This window comes from Erpetoichthys calabaricus, chromosome 2 (assembly GCF_900747795.2).
Source record: "Erpetoichthys calabaricus chromosome 2, fErpCal1.3, whole genome shotgun sequence".
Taxonomy (NCBI): domain Eukaryota; kingdom Metazoa; phylum Chordata; class Cladistia; order Polypteriformes; family Polypteridae; genus Erpetoichthys; species Erpetoichthys calabaricus.
Genome location: NC_041395.2, coordinates 246,220,152 through 246,246,778, shown reverse-complemented (window position 1 = coordinate 246,246,778; position 26,627 = coordinate 246,220,152). Strand labels below are relative to the sequence as shown.

Here is a 26,627-nt window from a genome sequence, read left to right as displayed (position 1 = left end):
TGCCACCGCCAACTCTTTAATGGACTGGCTTATTCGAAGTCAAAATGAGCACTTAATGGAAAAAAAGCATAACAACACCAGGACTCTTTTGAACTGGAAACAAAAACCCCCAGTTAAATACGGTTAATGCCTTTATTTTTATACCCAGAGCTGTAATCGCATGGAAGTTTACTTAAACCTCCCACATGAGCATAAATGGAAGATTTAAAAGGATTAGAAACCACAGTTTGAAGCCACACTCTGTCTGTCTTTATTCCGACAGCAGGAAGATTTAAAAAGACGATCAATGCAATTCCAGACTCTTTTAGTTAAAAATTTTAGGAGATAGTTAAGAAACATTATTAACAAGATTAGCAGAAGTCATTCTAAAGGGTCGCAGCAGAGGAGCAGACTCTCTGCCAAGGCTGACCTGCCGTTTAAACGTGTAGGGGTGGAGAGTGGCGGCAGTGGTGGCAGCAGCAACTACGTTACCTCATCTGATTCCTACTCATTTGGAAAAAAACATTAGGAAAAACTGCACCAGTTGTTTTACTAAAGGCAAAGCCATATTTAGGGACATTTCAAGAAATTTTAAACACCGGCACCAGGGCCGTGCAGTGGTTAGTTAGTGCATCTGCCTGCTAGCTTAGCTTGGTTTACACTCTCACCCTCGTTCGAGATGCTCCAGTTTCCACTCACTTTCTAAAGACATTGGTGTCAACAAACAAACTGGCTGGTGAGTGTGTGTGTGTGTGTGTGTGTGTGTAATGAAATTAGGCCAAATTCTCACCTTGTGCCTCAAAGCCTTCTGGGATAGCCTCTAAGACTCTATAATGGTCCTAGAAAATGGATCAATGGAATTATGACATGCTAAACTTAAACTTGAATCTGTCGGCAACTCAAATTTACTTAATCAGGTTTGCAGATAGAAAAAAGAAATACCAAAATGCTTCACCCTTGGGAAGTAACACGTCATTAAACAGAATTGTGTTTTCATGTTTCAGTCTGAATCAAGCCTTGTTCCAGGGCAGGCATCCTGGCCAAAGTGAAGACTCACCAGCTTCCGCCTTGGAAAAATGAGCTTATTACTCCGCATCTCTCCTGTCAAAATACATACATCACTAATGGACTCACAGTCTGCCAACACCTTGGGCTGGCTGACAGCGAAATGCAGTGACATTTTAATTTATAGTACAAATCAGCACCATCTTGGGTCTAGAAACCACAGTTTCCCAGTATTTGGACTGAATTAATAACAAGCACAAGTGTAAAGATGTCCATGTCCATGTTTTTCATATGGCATGAGATGACCATAACTTTGACCAGGATGGGCAGGCAGCAGATTAATGAGAATGATAGGGATTGGTAGAAACTATGGAATTGTACCAAGGCCTATTTTTTGATTTATTTATTGCAATTGATCTTTATGGACATATTATGGAGATATTATTATTATTTGTATTTTGGGTAGAATTAATAAATAAAATATCTCAAATCCACCTAATACAATAACACAGATGAGGAGGGTCTGGTAGTGCCAGGCACAAGGTGGAAACTAGCTCTGAAGGAGGCTCCAGTCCATTACTCGGCCCACTCACTCACACACACATCTTAGTAAATGAAAATGGAAACGGAGAAGTGCTTTATGATAACTACCTCCATGAAACATCTTTAGTGAAAATAAAGCGGGACTGATTGCATTGACTGCATTTCCAACCCCACACGGCAAACTTCTTTTTATAGTTTTAATGGCAAAACTTTTCTTAATTGAGATGTTTTGATCTTATGTGGCTCGCTGACTTGTAATTAAAATATAAGTCTGGCCAGGAGAACATTGATGTACTATAGATATACGTAAAGAAATAGGAATACAGTGTCCACTTTAGGATATCCGCCTCTCTTACGACAAAACGTCATACTTCCTCGGCAAAAGTCAATCCTCAGTCCTTTCCTCTTTCAAAACGATATCAGTCCTCCAACCTCTGACCAAACATCATGCACATTCCTGCCATCAACCTTCTGCCTTCTATCTCAGACACAACATAAAGAAAAACGTAAGCTGGATGATTCGGAAGGAGACGTGACAGACATTGTTCACTTCTGTAACGATGGCAGTTTACCTGCCCGATTTGTCACTACTGGCCAATCATCTGTTAATCTTCATTTCAAGCTACACATTCCCCTTCTCGTTTACATGGGCGGGAATACATTTTAGACAGCCAATCACCTTTCTCCCCTTTAAACTTGATTTCTTTCAAACTCCTGCAATGCTGCACTTTCATTATGCATGACATTTTGCTTATATCCATCCATCCAACCATTATCCAACCTGCTATATCCTAACTACAGGGTCATGGGGGTCTGCTGGAGCCAATCCCAGCTAACACAGGGCGCAAGGCAGGAAACAAACCCCGGGCAGGGTGCCAGCCCACCACAGGGCACACACACACACACCCAAGGGACAATACAGAATCACCAATGTGCCTAACCTGCATGTCTTTGGACTGTGGGAGGAAACCGACGCAGACACGGGGAGAACATGCAAACTCCACACAGGGAAGACCCAGGAAGCGAACGCGGGTTTCCTTATTGCGAGGCAGCAGCGCTACCCACTGCGCTGGAACAGCGAAAAAAGATTGAATTGTGTTTGAGGATGTGTGGGGGAGAAGAGAGACAAGGCAGTGAGACAAAAGGACAGCTGTTGTACAGGCTTTTAAACGTTTGAAGCACCGTACGAGATGCAGAACACGCGGCAAGCCAGCAGCTAATTGAGCAAAGAGGAGGTTAAAAAAAAAAAACTATTTGTTTCCCTTTGTGTCACCGTTTAAGAGGGGTTTCAGAGGAGCGACCGCATCTCCTTGGGGTGCGTTCAGCTCCTCTCTTCACAACAGCGCATAGGGGGTTGGTGAGTGAAGTGAACAGGGGGCAAAGCCCCCTAGTTTTAAAATATACCTAAGCTGGAACCCATCTCATTGGGCATTAAGTGCATCTCTGGATGCGGTGCTTGTTCATCGCAGAGCTCAATTCACATAAACACCCAGAGTTCTACAATGTGGAATTTATGAGGTGTTAGAAAACCGGATGGGTGGCTTGACATTTATTCATTTAGCATTCTCCTCTACAAATTTAAATTTTTCTATTACGTTGTGATGTGTGTGCTTAATGATGGCGTCTACTCTATACGATGCTACAATAAACATATCTGCTTGGCATGTATTTGCTTACCTGTATTTTAAAACTTGTACAGGATGCACATTCTTTATTGAAATTTGGGAAGTTTTCCTAAACGATTCAAATGGTAGAAAATGTGTCACCATCCCAAAACCTACGATGTACAATTCTGTGTCCAGTCACTATTCAAGGAGTGGATGTAGAGTTGGTTTACTCCTACAAGTACTTGGGGGTCCACATGAATGACAGGTTGGACTGGTCTTGTAACAGAGCAGGCTCTTTTTCCTTAGGAGACTGCGTTCCTTTAATGTGGGAAGTGACATCCTTCACACGTTCTATAATTCTGTGATGACCAGTGGGCTGGAAACAACACTCCAAGAGAGGCCCACCGAATCAACAGGCTAATTAAAAGGGCAAGCTCCGTTACAGGACACACTCTGGACCCCTAGAGGTAGTAGTGAAGGACAGAATTTAAACAAAACTGAGTGCCATTATGAATAATGCAGCACATCCTCTCTCTGACACAGTAATACTGAGGACTTTCAGACGATGACTAAGCAGAAGTGTGTCAAGAAACGTTACTGGGGCTCCGTTATACCAGCAGCAAAACACCTGCATAATGCCTGACTGGGACTGCCGAGTCAGGCGTTTTCTTTTTAATTGTCTTGCTTTATAGTCAATCTGGTATGTGCTCAGACCAAAGTGTGTGTGTGTATTTATTTATTTGTCTACCTATTTATGTATTTATTTCTTTAAAGAGCTTCTGTAAAAGTCCAAATTTCCCCCTGGGGACAAATAAAGTCCTGTCTATAATTAGACACTCCTATCTATTTATCTGAGAAAGGAAAATTAAATAATTTTAATTGTTGAATCATTTGTGATTTGTAAAAAGCACACTACAAAAATGCAGATCACAAATAATGTTAGAATGTAAAAGTAAAATGACATAACGAAGCTATAACATGCAAGAATTTCATAGAAAAAAGTTTAAAGGGGATGAACACAGTTGGCTGTCTAAAATGTCTTCCCACCCATGTCAATGCGAAAAGGAAATGCAGAGCTTGAAATTCAGATTGGTAGGTTCATGGGTTCTTTCTAATGATTGGCTGGTAGTAAAAAAACTAGGCGGGTTAACTGCCTTCATTGTAAATGATTGACATGTGCCACGCCCCCTTCCAAAGTGGCCAGCTTGTGTTTTTCTCTTTTCTGTGTCTGAGGTAGGAGGCAGGAGCAGGAGTAGCGTTGTGGTGGCCGTTTTTTTGAAAGATGTAAGAGGAAGGATGGAGTTTTGTCAGAGGGAGGAGGAGGAGGACAATGTAATAGTACAGTACAGTACAGTACAGTAATGGACACACTTAAGGGAGCAGCCTAAAAATAATAAGAAACTGCAAAGATATAAGCTATTTGGTATCAACAGTTTGGTTTCATGCAATACAAAATCGTGAGGCGAAGGAAGGTGATATGTGCCTAATAATGAATTTCTCTATTGAAAGGATATTAGAGCAGAAATATATGAAATGACAATGATAATTACTTAGTTTGGTGATAATTATTGTTAAAAAAGGATGTTACTATCTTCCATCCATCCATCCATTATCCAACCCGCTGAATCCGAACACAGGGTCACGGGGGTCTGCCGGAGCCAATCCCAGCCAACACAGGGCACAAGGCAGGAACCAATCCTGGGCAGGGTGCCAACCCACCGCAGGGCACACACAAACACACCCACACACCAAGCACACACTAGGGCCAATTTAGAATTGCCAATCCACCTAACCTGCATGTCTTTGGACTGTGGGAGGAAACCGGAGCACCCGGAGGAAACCCACGCAGACACGGGGAGAACATGCAAACTCCACACAGGGACACGTGCCGCCATGTTACTATCTTCATTTAGGAAATTTAAAAACAATCCATTTACTCATTTTCCAAACCCATTTATTCCATTAGAGAGCGGCAGCAAATCAAAGTTTATTAGTGCAAAGGAGCCATCAACGGTGCACTCTCAGCCATACTGGGCCAAACATGCTGCTGGAGACGCAGGTGGATGCGTAACGCGTACACAGCGAGTGCCCAGGCAGTGACGTGAGTTTGGACCTTGGATATGCAGAGATGGCAGTGCTGGCCAATAAGCTCCTCTACTTGTAGTATTCATTGATTTCAGTAGGAGGAATATACATACAGTACTTTATTAAATAAAGTATGTATGGTTTGTGTTTTCATTTGCAGAACTATGAGTAAGAAGAATTGCAACTGAAAATGTTTACACAGCATACATATTCTTTTTATCGGGGGTTCAGCTGAACTGGTCAGAAAGTCCTCAGACTGCATTTTTGGCATTTGCCACAAACGTATCACATTTTTTACCAGCTTGTACTTGGAAAAACCCAACAGACCAGGCGGGTTAAGCATGCAAGTGCGCTTAATCCTACTGGGCTAACCACTGCGCCACCAGTAACGGTAAAGCTGCTTCCCCTGTTAAGTCATAGCTAATTCTTTGACTCTTCGTCATTTACTGTAAATGATTGAAAACCTACTTAGAATCTGAAGGAGGCAACAGACAAAAAACAGATGGACAGATGAAAGGATGAAATGAAATGATAGATGGATGATGGAAGGAGAAGGGCAGGAATCTTTTGGTTACAAATGGGCACCCTGACCACATTTCCTAGTGTGTCACATTAGTGGACGTCTACAGCAGTTTTCAGTCATGGCCTTCTGTATCCAGCAGGGGGCGCTAGTTCCCTTTTTGGAATGAGTTCTTTTGTGATTGTGGCGTGTTACATAACCCGAAACTAAACAGATATGATATAAAAAGGCGATACAATACCCTTAGTGATACGGTGGTAAGAAATCACATTGGAGAAATAACCTTGCTTTCTTTAATGATGATTTACACAGCACAACAGACGAGGAAGTCAATGACAAGACCTTCGGGTAGTGGGAGCCCGATGTGTAGTCTGCCATTTTCGTTGCTGCATTGGAAGTATTTTCCGGATCGGATGACGGTATCTCCCATCCATCCATCGGCTTCAAAGGTGTGCAGGCCTCCACTTAGGTGAATCATGCCATTCCAAACAAGGAAAAAGAGAGGATATGATTTCATACTGACTTTGACACAGAAATAGTGCACATTGCCCATTTCACAGTTGTCCCTGTCTTGTCTTCTAATGGTTGCCTAGCAGTTCTAAATGATGAGCCCCTGTGCTAAATCTGGCTTTGTGTTAGCTGTGCACGTGAGTAGAAAGAAAAGTAGATTTATAAAATATTTGTACAGAGCACAGTGACATATGAAACTTATGTTACACCTTCATTTACGTAAACTTAGTGAATCGGAGGCAATTGCTTAATGTGACATGCCCAGCATCTCGCCCCGGCAAAATCAAACCGTTTTGAATTTGTTTTTAGTTGTAGGGGAAGACTCTGTGAGCAGGACAGGCGACAGGCAATGGATGCTCCACCAGAAGTTCAACACATTGTGAACCACAGGGGGCACCAGAGAGCCCCAAACACAACCCCACAGACACAAGTCCTCAGTGAAAACATCAGGCTTATTACTCACAATTACCCTACAAAAGGTTTCTTTATCCATATAAGCCACCACAATTATAAATTCTTCTTCTCCCAGGTAAGTGTTGCCTCTCTCCTCTCCCAGCTCTGACTTGCCTGTATGTGGCAGAGCAGCTCCCTTTATCTTGGACTCGGCAATACTTCCTGTGCCCGGGCATAACCCGATGGAAGTGTGTTTTATACAACGGGGATTACCAATCCCCAACAGCTCCCGACTGGACTTCCCCACGGGACTACAATTCCCATTATGCCTTGCGGGCATCCATGTGGGAGTCCTGGTCTGCCTGTGCTGCCATCTAGCGTATCGGGGAAGCCACTGCTCCGAACACAATGTCTCCCCCTGGTCCTTAATAACATTGACCACCCGGCCGGGTAACGAATCCTGCAGTGTCCTCATTGGGACGCCAGCCCAAGCGTGTCATTCCTTACAGCATATGGTGCAGTGACAAGAAATAAGGAATAACACACACGTTTAGTACCCGACGACTAGACTGAGGGTTGTGGGGAGACGGAACGTGCCGCCCACTTCTGTAGGCCTCTCTCCTGCCACCATGGACGACAGGGTCCTGGCTGCTTTTCTTGCCAGGGCTTGTGCCTCGTGATTTCATTTTCTCCAAATATAATGCAGATCAAGTTGAGAAGAACACTAAAAGCTGAAAATATTTAAGGTTTTAAAAGGGCTAAGAGCAAAGTATCAACAAAATATCAACTGTCAGGGTTGTTGGGCAAATGAAGATTTTTCCTCTTTGCTTATATCTATTTAAAGAATTCCACATTGTGTTATTTTAACAAAACTACAGTGATGGGTAAACTGAAGTTTGGGACACGCAGGACTGTGTGCCTTCATTACTTCCATGTCCTCAGTTTCAGTAGGGGGCCACTGTGACCGATCACTCATAAGAAGAACCCAGCTGTCCTTTCCAACATCATTTACAATGCGAATGCGTTAATGTGAACTTCATCAAAAGCTCATTTGTTTAAAACATGTCATGCAGTTGCTCACCCAATTTTTGCAACCACAGCCTCATTAAAAACAATTGCGATGGCAGACTGAAAGGACTCCGAAGGCTATGAATGAGCACCGCTTATTTCAAACTGGTTGTGTTTTTGTCTTCCATCATTGGTTGATTTTTAAGATCCACTGGTTCTGTGAGGTTTAAGTCCAGGGTAGGAGTGAGCCATCATTTTAAAATGACACGACACATAAGCAGAGCAGGAGATGGCATGGCGCTCACTCCGTGTCGGGGTTCAGGTTGCTGCAGCTGTTTGAATCTGTAACAACCACCACCAAATGGATGACTGTCTGAGAGATCGGCTTATCACAAATACGACTCATTTAATAAATCACCAGAGAGAGATGGATACATTTACTAAGTTAACAACAACATAATATGTCATTCACAAACCTGCTTAATCCCATTTAGGCTCATGGGGGCCAGAGCATTCCTCGCAACACTGTGTGCAAGACAGGAAACAGCAATTTACATGGCGTGAGGACATCACAGGGCCAGTCACACACACACACACACAGAGTCAATTTAGGGTCACAACCCAACACGTCTTTGGGGTAGCAGGAAGAACATTCACGTAGGATTAGCTACAACATGCAAAGTCCACACAGACGATGGCTATGCATTGGATTCAAAGCCAACACCAAGATGGCGGCACTAACCACTGCGCCACCACACTGCTCAAGTTCAACAGTAACTAGATGCAAAGAATTTTCACTTTAAATAATCAAGAACACATAACTGAAAGGAGTAATTAAAATGGCAGGTTCTGAAAACAGACGATGAAAAGACAAGTGGATGGATGCTAGAAAATGGCAAAAGGTCTTATTTAACTAATTTGTATACAGAAAAATGAAAACATTTGTTTTTGTTCATGCACTGGAGAGCATGAAATAAAGCACAGTCTAATATCTACAGTACCTTCAAACATGTAAACAACAAAGTCATACACTCAAACGTTTTCAAATTCAAAATTTTCCAGATTCTCTTTCGGACATAAATTGTGTTTTCTGAACATGGAGCACACCTTGAGTGGCACCGCAAGATAACATTTTTGTGGGCCACAATCAACAAAAACAACGAGTGGCACCCTGGCACCAAGATTTTCTGCACCAGCTTTTTCTTTTCTTTTCAGTTTTGCACGTCTCGGTTGTGTCAGTGTCATTTATCACATGCATGCTGGACACAATGGACGACTGTCCAGTGAAGGGGTTGGTAGCTCTCACAGCAGACCCATTAGTTGGTGCCACATTATGTGCCCACTTTTGTCCTCGGTAATGCTGTGTGGCAAGCGGCTGGGGGTGGCTCCCATCCGGGACGCCCGGGGGAGGGCTTACGCCTCCTCCAGACCACGAGGGGGCGACCACCCTGGTGGCTTTGGGGACCACCGGAACAGAGCTTAGAAGCTCAACCCTATATGGGAAATGCTGGGGGGAAGACCATAAGGGACACCTGGAGTGCTTCCGGGTGCGCAGCTGGTACTTCTGCCACACTGGGGAGTGCTGGCGGAAGTTAATCGGGAAGCACCTGGCGCACGTCCGGGTGGGTTTAAAAGGGGCCACCTCCCTCCATTCGAGGGCTGGAGTTGGGAGGACGAGAGACAAAGTCTTGGAGGTGGACCTGAAGAAGGCATCATTGAGAAGTCCTGGACTTTGGGGGAGTTTGGGGGTTGTGTGTGGCATTTTATTTGTAAATATTAGTTATAATAAACGTGTGGTGGTGCTTATTACGAGGTCTGCCTGTCTGTGTCCGGGACGCATTCCACGGCTGTCTGAATACACATTCATATTGAGCCCGGAGTCGGAAAGGGGTCAAGTGTTGGTTGGACATGCAAGTAAGGATCTCACCGCACTCTGTTACTATTACAACGACTGTGTGCTTTGGGAATGTGTGAGGCCATGCCAACTCCACACAGCTCATGACAAGAACTGCACTCTCGTCCCCGGCGCTACTAACCTCCTCGTGCTAAGTTGCGCATCTCTTTTTATTTCAGGCCGCATGAAGGAAAGAAAGGCCAAGCAGGACTGGTGCCAATCCCAGAGGTTAGAAAATGGATGCATCCTTTAAATGTGTGTAAGTGTCAATGACATCATTTAATACTGTTAGTGAAAAGCCAGCATACAGAAGTATACTGTAAATAGTCGGTCAGCTTATTAACACGGAGTGGTGGCTCTGAGGTTCGGGATCTGCGCTGGCAATCAGAAGGTTGCCGGTTCGAATCCCGTAAACACCTGAAGTGACTCTACCCTGTTGGGCCCTTATACTCAGGACGGAGCAATTGCAGGTTGACGTTAATCTCCATCCAGCCCTGCAACCTGCAGGGAAAAATCTGGGGGTTGGTAGCAGGATTGGCACTCCAGCCACCATAAAAACCTCACACTGGTCCACTCATCTGAACTACTGCGGTGCTGAGGTGTCACCCATTGCATAGCTGCACTCGGGTCCTAATCTGAGATCCGAGTTGGTTCATCGTGCGGCAATGCGCTGTATCAGCGTGAGCTCCTAACCTACAGAAGAGCTTGAATGTGTGCTCTGCTTGACGTTTTAAAGCTAACAGCCTAAACATCATCTTGGCAGGCTGCATTTTGGTGGCACGGCCCGTCAACTTGAGCTGCTCGGCTTACTTTACATGTAAGGGCCCAGCAAAATTGTGAGTGAAGTTATAAAGCAGCTGCTCGTGGAGTAGTAGGAGTACAGACAACACCATCTGGGTGGCATTTTAAGGAATCTGCTGTCTTGTTAAGATGGCGAGCCCAGAGTCAGGTGGGGACAAGAAAGTCATTGAGGTCAAAGCTGTGGGCTGCACTGGGGGAAAAAAACAGCTGAATCTTGGCAATTTGAACTAAACCTCATTTCTAAATACCAAAAAGTGACATTTCCTATAATTAAATGAGTTTGCAGGCCTCATAAAGACGTTGCAGGGAGTAGTCATGCGTCCGATCCCTTGTGCTTTCACTAATGGATGCTGGGCTCTAATAGAATTAAAAGATTACATCAAGATAAGAGCCTGCAGCACTGAACTGGATGAGTGGGTTAGAAAATGGATGGACAGGTAAACAAAAAGGAGAACAAAATGTTAAGGCCTGGCGAGGTTAACCTGACATCAAGTGTTCCAGTTTTTCGAATGGCCTAGGGAGCTGTCCTAATAATACGCTGTGATCGACTTATTCGGGGTTCCCACCGTGGCTGAAATACGTTTCCTTTGACTTAGATTGGACAAGTTCAGTCAGTCAGTCATCGTCCACCCTGCTATATCCTAACTACAGGGTCACGGGGGTCTGCTGGAGCCAATCCCAGCCAGCACAGGGCGCAAGGCAGGAACAAATCCTCGGGCAGGACGCCAGCCCACCACAGGACACACACACACAAGGCGCTAGGGACAATTTAGAATCGCCAATGCACCTAACCTGCATGTCTTTGGACTGTGGGAGGTAACCCACGCAGACACGGGGAGAACATGCAAACTCCACCTGGGAGGCTAACCCAAGTCTCCTTACTGCAAGGCCCATGGACAGAAAATGACAAAATACACAAAAACGAGCCAAACAAGAAAAATGCAGTCATGAAGTCGGTGAGCCATTTGTAGCACTAACCGATTTGGCTCAGCTCTGCTGTTTATTTAAATGGGTGCAATGGGGGGGTCAAAATGGATCCGGCGTTAGGGGGTCTGAATGACCCACGTGCTGGATGTGTGTGGACTTTGCATATTTACATCACGTCTGTTTGGGGGTTGCCTCTCAGATTCTCAGACATGTCTGGAGCAGGTTGACCGGATTTTCTAAATACAAACCTCTTTGCCTCGTGGAGGGTGCGCGTTCTCCTTGTGTCACGTTCTCAAAGATTTGCTGCACAAGTTGTGGGTGCCTGAGACAGCCTGAGTGGCGTCTGGATCAGCAAGGTCTCCAAAGGGTACATACGCTTTTTATTTTAGACCCACTAGTCCATCACCCGTCTGAGCTGTTGACTTCTACAGCACACTAAATCACAAAAATGAAGATGGCTGTAGCCACAGGGCTTCACCCTAACTTATAGTTCACGCTCTCTGTTGCTTTAAGTGGTGACCTTTTGTTTCCAGTACATAAAGGATTCAGGAAGCATAGTTTTGAAAATGGTAAGTGCCAAGAATTGTGTTTATGTGTGTCCTTTGAGTAGGACGCACCCAGAGAACCTGATAGGTGACATGACGCTGTGGCCTGTCAGGAAAATGTCACAATTCTTCATCAGAACTACCAAAGTCTTCCTTCCTTACGGTATGCACCGTCATTAAAAATCATTTCAGCTTAATATTAAAATAAGACCCTTGCATAATAAAAAGACAGATAATTGTGATTAAATGCGAGTTCCCGTAGGGCAGCGCAGTGGCACAGCAGTAACTGTTGGCTTACAACTAGGAGTGCTGTGGAGTTTGCATGTTCTCCATGTTGGGTTCTTTTTTGGGTCGGGGCATTCTGGATTCCTCTCTCTCCATTCACAGCTAAGGTGTTAAACTGGCTCCTAATACACACGTGTGTGTGTGTGTGTGTGTGTGTGTCCCTGCTGAAAGGGCTGTGCAGGCCTTGTGCCCAATGCACAGCCTGCAGCTTCTCTGGTTAAGTGGGTTTACAAAATGGATGGATAGCTGGAGCTTCCTTAGAAAAAAATGACAATCGTGGGACGATAAACTTGGCAAGCACATACATAGATAGATAGATAGATAGATAGATAGATAGATAGATAGATAGATAGATAGATAGATAGATAGATAGATAGATAGATAGATAGATAGATAGATAGCTTTATTAATCCCAATGGGAAATTCACATGTGCACAAATGTCATATTCACGTACTAAACACACTTAACCCAAGCCTATGCTTATAGCCAAAAGCCAAAGCCCCCTAACTCCCATAAGTCTGGAGGAAGTGCCAGCCCATTTACATTTATTTATTTATTTATTTGGCTGACGCCCTTCTCCAAAGCGACTTACAATTGCAGTTACATTTCTTCTGGTTTGCCAATTGGAGCACAGGCAGGTCAAGTGACTTGTTCAGGGTCACTGGCAGGCTTTACCACTATGCCCGCTGTTTATACCCACAGAGCGGTGTAGCAGCAAAACAGAAATGTGAGCGCGTTGGCCCAGTCCAGCAGACTCCTTGCAGTAGGCCCATGTGCGATGAGAAGCAGGAGCTTCAGGCATGGCGGGGTTTTACTACAGCTGTTCAAAGCTTCACATACAACTACTAGGAAGCCCAGGCCTTTAAGCAGTAAGCTCACGTACAATGGAGGCCACGGCGTGCTTTCCGGTGTATGTTCTGCTTTGGGAGAGGAGAGTCCGATACCAAGCTCTACCTACCCGACACCAAGTGCATAATACGCTTTAAACGCTCACTAGTCTCGTATTTATGGAATTCAACACTATGCAGTCCACCAGCCACTGCCAGGAAACTGGACACTCCATTCATTTTGGATCACAGGCTCGTCCTATGAAGAGTGGATATTTCAAGTGACGGGCCGCAGCGAGAGTATTCCTACCACAGTCAACAGTATAGGTTTATACAGCCATTGTTAGCACGTGCACAGAGTACACTGAAATTCTGCCTAGCATATACTAATCAACACGCAACTGTCGCTCCTCTCCCGACCACAAAACCTCGGCCTTCCTTTCCTGAAAAATCTGAGCGCGGTTTACAACAAAAGGCCAAATGAAGCCTGACTGATTATTGTTCTTTTCAGGGTAAGCCGGCCTTACAAGATACTGTGCCATATAGGAGTACCCAGCATAGTGAAATTCTTACTTGCGTGTGCCAATCAACGAGTAGCACACTGCAGGCAAGGCTTTGGACATCAAGACCCCCGAGGCGGTTTATTCAAATGCCACTGCTGACACTGGGCTACCGCAAGCATGTCTGAAAAAACAAAAGAAATGTAACTGTGTCTCAGATGTAGTAAGTCACCTCGGATAAAACTAAAATAATAAATATCTCAACAGGTTTAGTAGGGGGCGGCCTGGTGGCACAGCGGTTAGCGCTGCTGGATCACAGCTCAGTTAGACAAGGTTGGAATCCTAGCCTGGTCTCCGTGTCTCTTAAATGTTCTTCTCACTGAAGGGAGTGTGCATGTGTGTGCCAGTGGGCCGGACTCTGAAGCAGCACCAGGCCTAGACCGAGTCCTGTCTTGTACCCATTGCAGCTGGGACAGGCCCTGGCTCTCCCACCAAGGAACTCTGGGAGTAAATTAGCTTGAAAATGGACGTTTCTCCACAGATATGTCTGCTCCCTTGACTCTGTCCACCTTTTACGTTATTGTAAGAGGACCCCTGCCAGCGAGAGTCGTCCACAGTGTCCTGGTCTCCCCAGACTCCCGGTGGTTTGACAGCGACATTGTACATTTAGAAAATGGAGGGACTGACAAGAGATTATCTTGCCAGTTTAATTGTCTTTAGTGGTTTGAGGAAAAAGTACGTTTAACTACTCACCCGTTTTCAGGGTTTTTCATTTTTTTTTTCCCTCCCTCTCGGGACAAGCTAACCATCCATTTTCTGAACCCACCTTTCCCAGGGTGTGGTGCAAGTCAGTCGGCGGGCACATTCATCAGGACCATCGAGAGCCGAGGTGAGAAAACCAAACAACCGAAAGGCCGAACAGATCCGGAGAGCGCGTGGCAGGTTCGCTCAGCCATTGCTCCATGACTTGAAGTGGGCTCTCTCTTGGGCCGTGAGATATCAGCAGTGCCGGAACAACGCCCAGGCCAAGTTACATCATGTCAGCAAGACCGCAAATGAAGAAAACGGGAAGTTTCATGTGAAAAAGCGAGCACGACTCTTCATTGAGGACATAATTTACCATCATCCTCACCAGATCCTACAATTAGACAGATGAACAAAAGAGAACAAATGTTACTTTGTTATTTATTCAACAAAGAATCAAATATGAAAGTACATCAGATCAATCAGCAGCTAGACATCTAAATGAACCTGCCTACAACTGAACTCCGGATTCAAGATGGTGCCAGGCTTGCTTTATTTGGGGTAGCTCAAAATGGCTGCACTCTGTGTGCTGGCAACAACGTCTTCATAAAATGAACAACAACATCAAGCACCTTAAACTGTTGGAATGTGGACCCACTTGAATAACATCTCTGCTGGAATTCTTTTTCTTTTCAACAATACTGCAGGTCATAGCGCCATCAGTATGAACCTCTCTCTTTTACTTCTTGAAGACGTGCTAACACTGTCCCCCCCATGTTACTCACAGGCCTTCAGATTCAGAAGCTTGAGACACCACAGACATGGAAATGGGCTCCCTCGATTTATTTGGTTAGCAATCCGCACATCACCTTCAGGTGCTTATTAAAATAAAGACAACATGATATCCATACCTACTCAGCGGCTACAGGAGATATTTTTGGCTCACACGGGCGTCCATATTCGGCAGTGTCCTCGAGTGCATCCGTTAATCTTGAGGATTCGCTTTGTGGAGGATTTTGAGGGGCTCCAGCGCCCAGATTTGGAGCTTCGAATTACTCTTCTCCCTCTTCCATTTTGTGGAAGACGAGTATAAAACATGAAAGTGAAGACTGGTGTAAGGAATGTGAGGAGAGCAAGAGAGGGATTAACAAAGTAAAGGCATATTGCAAAAACTGATACAACCGGTCACTAAAATTGATAACTTTGCTAATAAGGCGAGCGTCCTTCCTTCCCCAGGCCACAAGTAGGTAAGTTAAGTGATGGTCACCTCATAATTTAATAAGTGCACTCGTACTTTCTGAGTAACTTTGGCAAAAGTAAAAGGTCAGCACATGGGCACAACATTCCGTCCCGAGTCAGCGGTCCTCAAATTAGTGTGGAGGCTCTCATTTCCTGCAGGGGTTTGTTCCACCTGAATTGCTTAATAAGAAGCTCATTATTGCTGCTTAATTATTACTACTCAGGTAAGAGGTTTCTACTTCATTTTGTTGTGATTCTAAACTCAAACGGCTTCTTTTAGTCACAGTTGATAATTGGTGCTTAATAATTATAACAATTACAAAGACACAGATGGGGAAAAAAAGCAAAGGACTGAGAACTATTAATCTGCTCCAGTGATCAAATTATTTGCATGATATACAATATAAGAATTACACATTGGAAATGAAATAAGTTCCGTTAACAGCAACGATTGACTTCCAGTTCCCAATATGAGGAGCCCCCACCATAACTCCTATCGTCAGGGGCTTCAGCTACACACGGGGGATGCCATTTGTAGAGTGGGCACCGTCCGCCTGAAGTGGACAGAGCTGGATTAAACCCTTTGGTGTTTCCAAAATAGATTTACATTTTGCAGGTAAATATTATGTCTCATATACTGTATATTGTGATTAAATGGTGCGACTCAAACCACCTACACCTGAACACCAACAAAACCAAAGAGCTGGTGGTGGATTTTAGGAGGTCCAGACCCCTCATAGACCCACTGATCATTAAAGGTGACTGTGTGCAGATTGTGCAGACCTATAAATATCTGGGAGTGCAGAAAAATTTTGTGAATTTCCCATTGGGATTAATAAAGTATCTATCTATCTATCTATCTATCTATCTACCTCCCTTAGAATGACACTGACAGCCGTGTGGCCTTGCTATTTCTAGGGCTGGTTCTTGCTTTTTTTCCCCCCAAAGCACATTTGATTAACTGGGGATACGTATGTGGACACGCACCCGAGTGTATCCTGCGACAGATGGGTATGAGATCTCGGCCCGATTCTTGTTATGCAACCAATGCTGCCGGCACAGGCTCTCTTCTAACCTGGAATGGAAAAAGTGGGTTAAAAATAGACAGTCGGTGGGTAATGGGACTTCCAGGCCGTTTCAGAACCTCACAATGATTTTCTATATTTTTATTCCCAGTTTGGATGTTGCGGTATTGATAACTTCCAAAATACACTGAAAATAAAAAAGTGGAAAGTATGTTTTGGCTGATTCATCCTGCATCAGTTCCATAGTCCCAACACTCTTTAATGTCTCTTTTATGCCATTTTCACTAACATCCATCCATCCATTTTCCAACCCGCTGAATCCAAACACAGGGTCACGGGGGTCTGCTGGAGCCAATCCCAGCCAACACAGGGCACAAGGCAGGAACCAATCCCGGGCAGGGTGCCAACCCACCGCAGTTTCACTAACATACATCAGATTATTTTAAGACCAAAAGAATTCTAATTCTAGTAAATATACTGCAACACTTAATCATTACAGTCTAATACCAAGTCAGTTAAGCTGCAGGGATATCAATCTGTTCACAATCCCGTATGCTTCCTAACTGAATTACACCGGCTTTGGTGCAATGCTACCAGTACTGGCAAAGACACCAGCAGAACACAAAACTAGGGAAGGAGAAGAGAGAGACTGTCTGCGGCCACCACCGGTACAATCATCTCCTTTATGGGGGTTGTCTTGCTGGGCACCGGTTTTCACTTTCATTTGCACCAAAGCACATGAAGTTGGTTCACAATCTCTTGTGCTTCCTCACTGGACAGACTGAAAGTCCTGAAGCACAATGGATTTGGTGGGAGACTGTGAAGATTAAGGGTTACCTTAATATTTTTGAGCAGTATATATTTCAACCATCTTAGTGTGGGTTGCATGGTGGCACAGTGGTTATCGCTGCATCATCAAAAGTATCTTAGAAAGTTATTACCTATGAAGGTAGCACAATCTTGCCCTGTCAACGTCATTATTTGTGCAAAACATTTGGCTTGTTACATTCTCTTTGCTGTTCAGAAATATGCAAGTCTGTCGGTGTGGCAAATTGGGAAAAAACATCAAAATAATAGTCATTGTGAAAAATTAGAAATAAATCTGACCCAAGTTGTTCAGTGTTTACTTGCCCTACTTATAAAACAATCTACACTGTGGTGCCAGCTATATTAGCTTTAAAAATAACCCCCTTTGTGAATTGGTCTAAAATTCAACAAGCTGTCAAAAGTGTAATCTAGGCTGTTGGCTCACTCGTGTTGTTTAGTACGATGTCTCCAATAGTCATTTTAAAGTAACTGGTGATAGATTTCTACTCCAAAGGGGTCCTTCCATATCAAGTGAATGGAGATCTGACAACTTTCACATTCCTCATACTTTTCCAAGGCTTTCCTTGCCCAGTGACATACAGCAATAGTCAGGTGAAAAAGTCAGCAGGGTCCACTGCTTCCATTAAGGTCATACACAATGGCGCTCTGACAATGTGACACTTCTACCAAGAGACAAATGTGTACCTTGGTCATTCCGTCAACATAAATCAGGATTCATAAATTCCGCTTTTTTCCTGTAGTTTCCCCTTTAATGTTTGCTGCCCATCATCCACTACTCCTACTACACACTCTTTCCTTGCCAACAGGAGCACAAAAAGTTATCTTCATTTCTGGTTTGCGACACGTTACAATGAGTGCCGATATGCCTCTTTTGATTCTACTGCCATATAAAGCAGTTAGCTGACTGACTTTAGCTCCTCCGTTACTTTACATGCGTTGTTTGTCAGTCCAGTTACCTCAGGACTTTTGTTGCCTGGACTTAAATGCAACTTCTTAGATAATTAGCCTGTCACTCCATTGTTAAATTCTTCATCTAGTTAGTTATTGTGGGGTGCCTACCAAACATGGAGAGGACACCAACACATTACAGAGCACAATTCTGCAAACACACAAACTATTTTCTAAAGTGGTATTATCAGTTAACCCAATAAGCATATTTTTGGAATTGGAGAGGAAAACCCAAGCAAACAGGAGAGAATATGCAGTTTCTGGGCCTGTAGCTATGAGGCAACCATGGAAACCTTTGGACCACCATGCTCTCCAGATACTCAACACATTATTTATTTTAATTTCTGCTGCTGGATATTAAGACAATCCATTAAAAAGACAGATAATATGTTACATTGCAGTTTATGATGCATTTCAGGTTTATCACCACCACTTTATAAATACCCCCCATTGGAACACCACAGCTTATTTAGAACAAATATTATTTTAATTATTTTTCAAAAAGTATGCTAACTTGCATTTAACCCCATAGCACATTTTATAGGAGGTTACATTGCATTTAATAAAAACCTCGGGGAACTGACAATAAACATAACATGGTGATTAAAAATGCCATGCTGCCATCTCAATGCTGCCTTTGCTTACCTATATTAATAAAAGAAGAACCTTCTTCAGATACTGATTGGTTCCTGAATTAAGCATCTGGTTTAAAGGTTAGGATTTATGAGTATGTTAAAAAGCAGGTTGGTTCAGACACTTGTAAAGCTGAAGTGTCAGTGCTTTTAATGATTTAGTACGATAATGAATGGTTAACTTTATAACTAATGAACTGTGGACACAAACCGATTAAAAAGGCCTCAAGATGACGGAGTTACAGCGCCTGCAGCCGTGTGTTTGAGTAGGGAAGTCTGGAAAATGAGTGAATGCGGGAATTTTATGGAATAGCATTTAATGTGGAGGACGGGTGGAGGGACTACACAACAATTAAGTCAAATACTGTAAGAAACAGAAAAGTGACCCAATATACTGCAGAGTATTACATAACAAGAAGTCAATCTGCAAGGAGAAGGGGCTTTTTTTTTTTTTTTTTTTAAAATCCCAAACCTCTAAACTTGAACACAATATATTGTGGAATATGGCCGGCAGCTTATCCCGGCCAATACCCCCTAGCCGCCAGATGGAGCCCTCCATGCAACATGGATGGGCCCCGAATTCCAGCAGGGCATCATGGACCTTGAAGTTTTCCTTTGCAGCCCTGCTGGATACCACGGGGGCCGCCAGAGGACGCTGCAGGGAGGCACAAGGATTTATATTTGCACTATAACCCGGAAGTACGTCCGGGCTGAAGAAAAAGAGGAGTTTTCACCTGAACCAGAAGTGCTGGGGAATCAGAAGCACATCCGGGTTAAGATATATAAAAGGACTCTGGGAAATCCCAGCAGCGCGCTGAGTTGGGAGGAAGGGTGACTGTGCTGCTGGGAGTGGAGGATTGATTGTTGTATTGATTTATTGGATTATTATTGAGTATTGTGGAGTGGAGGGTGCTTTGTGCACATTTGTTATTATAATAAATAATTATTTGGACTTTTATCTGGTGTTTGGCATCTGGTCTGAGGGTTCAAGGGGACGATAGTCTCACATCTCCTACACATGTGTAGATATTGTGACAGATAGGGGACGCTAAATATCAGGGGATTATGTGATTTTAGTTCTGCTCGATTTAACAGCTGCTTTTGATACTATAGATCATAGTATTTTATTATCTCGTCTGGAGCATTGTGTGGGCATTCGTGGTACTGCCTTGGCGTGGTTTAAATCGTACTTGACTCAAAGAACTTTTTCAGTGAGGCTAGATGAATTTAGATCCTCCTCTGCTTCACTATCATGTGGGGTTCCACAAGGCTCCATACTTGGTCCTCTGCTATTTTCTTTGTATCTCCTGCCTCTTGGCTCTATTCTTAGAAAGCATAAAATTGCTTTCCATTGTTATGCAGACGATACTCAGGTTTATGTACCCCTCAAACGCAAGGATGCTTACTCCATACAAACTTTGGTTATGTGCCTAGAAGAGGTGAAAACTTGGATGGCAGTGAACTTCTTAAATTTTAATGAAAATAAGACAGAGGTTATAGTTTTTGGTCCTGGGGGCACCAGTGGGTCTATTTCTACTTCTGCTCCTGTGGATTTGGGTCCCCTTACACAATATGGTATACCTGTCATTACAAATTTGGGTTTTAGGATAGATGAGGATTTTAGACTGGACGGTCAGATCAGCGCGGTGGTGAAATCTTGTTTTTTTCAGCTGAGACGTTTTGCGAAGATAAAAAACATTCTTTCCAAAGATCAATTTACAACAGTAATCCACGCTTTCATTACAACCCGGTTGGACTATTGTAATTCGTTGTATGTTGGTGTTAGCCAGTCCACCCTGTCTCGGCTGCAGCTGGTGCAAAATGCTGCTGCACGCCTTTTAACCCTTTAACCGCCAACTCCCTAAATATTCCCCACGCCAGGCGAAATCTGAACAATTTTCGTTTTTTTACTTTTTTACATTTTTTTTACATTTTTTACATTTATTCAAGCAGTATTGACCACTAAATGTTGTGCAAGTTGCCAGTGTATACACGAAATCTATAAATGTAACCTGAATTCTCAGCTAAGCAAAACATCTTGATACCAAACCGTGCCCTTTTCAATGGTAGATACTGTCGAAACTGTAAGCGGCCCTTCCACGACAATAAACTTTCATCAACTGCAACTGACGGTCCTGGCATGTGGGGCAACTGAAATGCTTCAAATAAATGATCAAGCAAAGGACGTAGCTTGAACAAGTGGTCGCGGTTTGGATCTTTCTTATCTGGCTCGTTTCTGTTGTCATTCAAATGAAAGAATTTCAGCAGCAAAGAGAATCGGTTACGTGTCATGACAGCTGCAAAAATAGGTGTTGCATACATAGGATCTGTAGACCAGTACATCTCAATATCTGGTTTTCTGATTATTCCCATCAACATCAAAATCCCAATGAATTTTTTCATTTCGTTTTCATCAGTGTCAAACCAAGCACGAACACGGGAATGTGGAGGTAAATTGGTATTTTTCTCAATAAACTGTGCTGCATACAGATTTGTCTGATGAACAAAATGTCTGATCAAATCAGGTGACACAAACAGCTCATAAAACTGCTCAGCAGTGTAATTGTTTACATCAACAATAAAGCCACACGTTCCCTCAAACGAATGCAGAAAAGGTAGTTCACCACGGGCAGCAGCCCAGCTGAGATGCTGGGGATACACCCACTCAGCGCCGTCATCCGATGCGTCTTCATTCACAATATCATGCAGCGCACGTTGCTGCTCATCACTGTCACTAAAATCTTCTTCAGAACTGCTACAATCATGATCAGAACTGTCCAAAATCGCCTGCAAAGCCTCACTTGAAGTCAGTTTACGTTTCGCCATATTCACAGCTGTTACATGCGAATCACGTCACATGACCGGCCAAAACAACCACAGACTTGTCGAAATACAACGTAGTAATAATACCCACGCCAAACCGTCAGTTATACTACTTGCCAGGCATTCATATAACCACAGGCAAATGTGCCGGATAATTCCGGCAGTATGGCGTTAGCAATAAAACAACGGTGCCGGATATATCCGGCAGAGGGCGGTTAAGGGGTTAACTGGCACGCGAAAAAATGAGCACATTACACCTGTGTTATCCTCACTGCACTGGCTGCCTGTTCAGTTTAGAGTTCATTTTAAGATTCTTTTATTTGTTTTTAAGTCCTTAAATGGGCTTGCTCCGCCCTACCTCGCTGAGCTGCTGCATATGCACTCTCCTTCCCGCTCACTCAGATCAGCTGGTCAGCTGCTTCTGGATGTGCCTAGGACTCAGCGAAAGCTCAGGGGGGATAGGGCTTTTTCCGTTGTGGCTCCAAGGCTCTGGAATTCACTGCCGATCCACATTAGACAGGCCTCCTCACTGCCCATTTTTAAGTCTGCTCTTAAGACTTACCTCTTTGGTTTGGCGTTTGATCCTGTGTGAGCAGTTGATTTTACTCTGTTTTAACTCTAATTAAAACATAGTAAACACAACTAAACAGTTTCATTTATTGTATTTACTTATTTATTATTTTGTTTTTGTTTAAAATTTACTTTAGCCTATGTTCAGCACTTTGGTCAGCGGCTGTTGTATGTAAAGTGCTTTATAAATAAAGTTGACTTGACTTGACTTTAAATTAGTGTAAGACTAGTTGAGGACTCGAGACCACCATCTTTAGCACAAACCCTCGAGATATTCTGCATGTTATGTTCAATATATCCTGTAGTTTCATTAATGCTTTTAGATTGCATAATGCAAAGGATAAAAAAACAAAAACACCCCAGTCAATTAATAATGATCAATGCAACACTTAAAATTTGTTTTGTTTTGCACCTTAAGTTGTGTTTACTACAGAACCAGAAAAAAAAGAAGAAAAATTGGCAAACAGCTGTGCATTTCATACAAGGCCAACCAAAACCAAACCTATTTTAAATATTTAAACCAGTTCAGAAAACTCTGTGACCAAATGATCACTGCTTTTAAATAAACCTCAGAAACCTTATAAGATACCCCAGATTACTTGACACAATTTTCTTAATTTTATACCAATAAAATGTAAGGAAACGTTAATTCAATTTTAAATGAAGAGAATGGATTCAGGAGTACACGTGGTTTAAACGAGAATGAATTGCTGGGTCCACTCTCCATAATGCAGTGAGCAGATCAGCAGTACACCTCCGATTTGAACTACTTACTGGCCTTATGGAACGAGAGCTCCAGGCATGCGTTGGGTATACCTTGGGTGTCGTCCATGAGGGGTGTACTGTGCAAGCTAGGACACCTTAGCAATGACCCAGGACACACTAAAGAGGCTCTCTCTCAACTTACCTGGGAGCAAACTGGGGACTGTTGTTGATCATCAGGTGGCCTGGCCTGGTCTATCCAGGTTATCATGTTATCACCATGAAAAGTGGATGGGAAATGGAGCAAAGGAATTCAATAAAGAATATTATTAAAATGAAACAGTTCAAGTTTATTTTTTTTAAAACCATAAATTAAAAAATAGCTCTTGATTTTCAAAAGTGACACTGTGTTTAATTTATCATTTAAAAGGTTGATTTGTTGACTCTGCTTTTTAAAGTAAGGAAGTGGAGTGGTAAGAATGTATGAAAATTCTCACTCATAAAAACAAAGCACACCAGACCCTATAAATCAAAACACATTCAACTTCTGGACAGAACAATAAAGATCAGTTTCAACTGTGCAGGATTTCTTTTCTTCTTTTTCTCTTTATTTTTTCTGATATTCAAAAATATGTCAATAAATTACACCGTATAAATACAGCTTGATGCTCCACTCAAAGACATTCCTCCCTCTTACAACACATCTATATTTTGTTAAGAAAAAAAAAAATCTAGGAAAGAAGAATATCTTTAACCCTCACTCATAACATAACTGATGGAGCATTTACAGGAGTTTGTTACATTAACACTTTTAATAGTTAATACAACACAATGCTTCTGCATTTAATTTTTTTTTTTTTTAAATTTTTAAAATAACTGTTAAGCCCTTTGGTAAAAACATACATTTTATTCACTGCTGAGCCTCAAATAAAAATATTCAGGACATGCAGAGATAGACACAATGACTTTACAAGTTAATATACAAGAAGATGTATGGCCTGTTTGTCACCAAGAAATGTCTGCTGCTCAATGCTTGGACAGCGGAGACAAACAAATGATAGCACATAAAATGCCAAATGTAATGGAAAAATACCAGTAGTACACTTTAAAGAGCCCGGGTCATGACTGATTTTTCTCATTGTGTAACCACAACACAGACACACAACATTTTTAAAATCTCCCCAGATGTTTGATTTACACATGTGAAAAAGTCACATTCTGTTCCCCAGTCTTAAAAAGAAAATACAGCTAAATATGTATATTTCCATTTAAAACACCACATCACTTTTAGCCAGGCACAATTTTCTTACTATTAACCTTCTTTACCCTAAAACGTAATTAGCTGAAAATGAGGCAAGATAAAAACAGTGTTAGACAAAATGCATGGTTGAAGTTAAATCTGGTAGTATGTCCTGAACTTACAGAAGCCGATAACTAAAACAAGAGAACTTAAAAAAATAATGCACTTAATAAAAAATGAACACACACACACACACACTGAACGTTTGTCTATACTGAAAACAAAGAATAAGCTTTCCTATTCCGAGAGATGACAAATTAAAAAAGCAGGCTAAGAACATACATGTGTGGTGGTGAAAAACAGGAGTGGCAATTTTCCAAAACGTTTTAGTGATGTACTTTTGGCAAATTTTGTAACCTGTGCTCTGGAAGAAGAAAGTCTTCAGTTTTCCCATACAGCTTTGAAGACAAAAAGAAAAAAACAAAACAAAACAAAAACACCTTTGGTATTTCCTCTTTACTTGTGTTGAAACAACAATTGTGAAACAGAACACTGCTCTGCCTGTTTACTGTGTCAGTGCAACCAACCGATAATTTGAAAAGTGAATGTTCATAAGGAATCCATCCACATATCCAGTTTTTGAGTCCAGACCCTCAATGTATAACTGCAGTAAGACCCTAACCCACCCCTGCAACAAAAGTTGCATGTCTTGAATCAAGTCTGGATGAGAAGCCAATCTATCAAAGAGCAAAACATGTACACACACACACACACACACACACACACACACTCACACACACAACAGAATCAAATTAGGACAATAAAGATTCATCAATTAACTTAGCAGAATTTGTTCTGGAAGGGATAAGCAAAAAAGGTATGGGGGGGGGGGGGGAGAGAAACGTGCAAACTCCATATATATATATATATATAGTGAGTAGATCAGGGAGTTAAACCCAAGAACCACCACACCACCCCCAAAATTGACCAAATTTACATTAAAAAACTTTAAAAGCTTGAAACTCTTATTCAGTGAGGTATATCAATAGTTGGACACACTGTTAAGTAGAACTAGAATAACTTTTTGAAAGAAACACAATAATTGAAAATATTTCAGATGTGTTGTAGCATTTGTGAAAAATTCTTTAAAAATTGTTGAAAACCATGGTCTGGTGTTATAAAACCGGCTTTTAAATGAGACCACCTAGTGTTGCATAAAATGTGTTAGGGAAACTGCAGGCAACAAAGGTAAATGTAAAGTGCTTTTCTATCTAAACATTAATATAATTAGGTGTTATTTCCAGGACAAAGTCAAAGCAACATGAAGCAAGAAAGAAATACTGCATTTCTAAAGACTTCCTGAAAATTAAGTATACTTTAACTACAGTAACTAATGTGTCTTGCTGTTCCCAGATTCATAAAGTGACGGAAAAACAGTTTAATTTATCAGCAGCATTTAAGACATTTTTGTTAAGAGGTGATCAATAAAAGTAATGAGATAAAGATTTAATTTGCATGTAAGGATGAGAGAATGAATGTTAATTTATTCTCTAGTTCAAAACCATTTGCACGGCCAGGTTATGTAAGATTTAAGTGATAAGCAGCAGCAATAAGATTTTGATTGTAAAATGTAGACTAAAGTATTGCAGATAATAAATACATTCCAAGTTGTAGTATCACTATTCACTCTATTAAAATAAAGTATTTGCTAGAAAAAAAAAAGAAAGAAAAAAAAAAATCAAAAGAATAAAAACCCACAATCCATTTTCTGTTCTTCTGCTGCTTCCTGTCAGTCTTGCTCTTTAAAAGAATATTGTCTTTCTGCCCAGGTTACTCTTCAATGATGACATGAATCACATTATTTAGAGGTGTTCCAGAGGAATGGACACGGACCCATAAAACTCCTTTAAAGGGAGAGCAGCAGATTGTCTACGAGCTTACAAAAAAACAGAACAGCTGTGCTTCACTCTTGTTCCCTGAAGAAGAGATGCATAAAATTAACACAGTGACACAACATTTCAAGCAGACACATAAATATAACAATACCAAGAGTCAACTGGCAAACGTATCACTGTTACAAGTACATTTAGAGTGCACATACTAGAGTATGAACAAGCTTTTCCTTTTTGTTGTGAGGTTTGACCAAAGAACCATTACATTAAGAACTGGACAATCAGAATATTATGTTATAATCTGAAGGGCACTAGACTTAAGTAACTGAGCAACACTGCATCTTTAGGACAAAAAAAAACAGACCAAATGCTGATTAGGATTACCAGATGTAGTCTAAAGTTTAAGAATAAAAATATTGAAATCAAAAGTGTAAACCACTACTAAAAAATCACTTCCAACTTTTCCCCATCTAAACTTATCTCATTTACTATACTGTAGTCTCACCCAATGTGCAACACATGTAAGCATGCAAACACAAACTTCATATTGAATT

At 42.2% G+C, this 26,627-nt stretch overlaps 1 protein-coding gene across 1 annotated transcript in view; it reads right to left on the bottom strand.

The window, feature by feature from the left end:
- Positions 1-23,527: 23,527 nt before the first annotated feature.
- Positions 23,528-26,627, bottom strand: part of pwwp2b (PWWP domain containing 2B) — a 59,848-nt gene continuing 56,748 nt past the window's right edge. The window contains exon 3 of the mRNA XM_028795325.2: positions 23,528-26,157. The gene's annotated coding sequence lies outside the window, so the exon portion shown is untranslated. The remainder of the gene's footprint in view (positions 26,158-26,627) is intronic.